Source organism: Branchiostoma floridae, chromosome 15 (genome assembly GCF_000003815.2).
Source record: "Branchiostoma floridae strain S238N-H82 chromosome 15, Bfl_VNyyK, whole genome shotgun sequence".
Classification (NCBI taxonomy): domain Eukaryota; kingdom Metazoa; phylum Chordata; class Leptocardii; order Amphioxiformes; family Branchiostomatidae; genus Branchiostoma; species Branchiostoma floridae.
This window is the reverse complement of record NC_049993.1, coordinates 20,659,771-20,660,961: the sequence shown is the minus strand read 5'-3', so window position 1 is coordinate 20,660,961 and position 1,191 is coordinate 20,659,771. Positions and strand designations below refer to the sequence as shown.

Genomic DNA, 1,191 nt, shown 5'->3' with positions numbered 1-1,191 from the left:
ATCACCAATCGGGAGTGGGGAATATTTCACATTTGCTGGCACAAATTGCAGATCCCTCCTCACATCAGCTACTGGCCATGCCGTATATTTACATCACAGCCAACATCACCAGCACAAGTTCAAGGGCAGACTCCAACCACTTCACACAGGTACAGTACAGTGCAGACTACATTTGTATACCAATGTGTCACAAGCTTAGCACACACAAGTACAGTGCAGACTATGCCGTCACACAGACCCAATGTGAAAGAAGCACACACACATGCACAACAGCAACAACTAGTGCTGACACGTAACACTCCAACACCACACACTTCAACACAATGCAGTCCACTCATACAATAGCCACAGACTTCATATACTAAATCTACAGACCACAGTCTTCACACCACTGCTAATAGTGCAACAGATACGGGTGATAGCGCTGATTTAGGTGAAACTCACAAACAATATAAGCCCCAGCACATGCACAAGTTTTCAATGGTGAAACAAGCACATACATGTACATTGTAGGGCTCCAATGTGCTCTTGGAATCAGAAAATGGCCAAACATAGATGAGAAACTATGCCCTGATCTCAGAGCATTGTGCAGGCCTGGCTACATGGAACGCACAAACACGTCACGCTTCAAGACATGCACAGGTGAAGACAGACGGGACAGAAGGAAACTTACAGGAAGTTTGACTCCTGAGTCGCACTTTAAGGAAGCAGAGTAAGGAAGACATGGGAGAAGGAGTTAGGCAAAAAATCTTTCATATATCTTAGGTCAGTTTTCAGTCCAATGTGTATGTCCAATATAGTCTTATCTCTAAATTACTCCATGTACAATTGATATTCATATGTTGCCAATATCACTCATTATATTTTCAACAATGTGTGAAGATGGTGTCTACTGGCTGAAATACCTGGAACATTTAGCTCAAGATTTTATCTTGGCAGTGATCTGTTTGTTTGCAAGAGTCTACTTGGATACTGAATATTCATTACTAGTGTATTTTTGTGGGACTCACTAGAAAAAAGAGGTTTTGCGGTGTATTAAATGCATGGTTGAAACAATTCTATAGTACAGTAGTCATAAAAAGGATGTGTAATCATGATGCTATGAATTTGCACCCAGAACAATGGTTATAACTAACAAAATGAATATGATAAGAACACAAACTCCGAGTAACAGTTAATACTGCCAGATGA

The 1,191-nt window shown here is 40.9% G+C and overlaps 1 protein-coding gene across 1 annotated transcript in view; it reads right to left on the bottom strand.

The window, feature by feature from the left end:
• LOC118431656 (adhesion G protein-coupled receptor L2-like) overlaps window positions 1-1,191 on the bottom strand; it is a 38,944-nt gene that overhangs the window by 1,638 nt on the left and 36,115 nt on the right. The gene's annotated exons all lie outside the window — the stretch shown is intronic.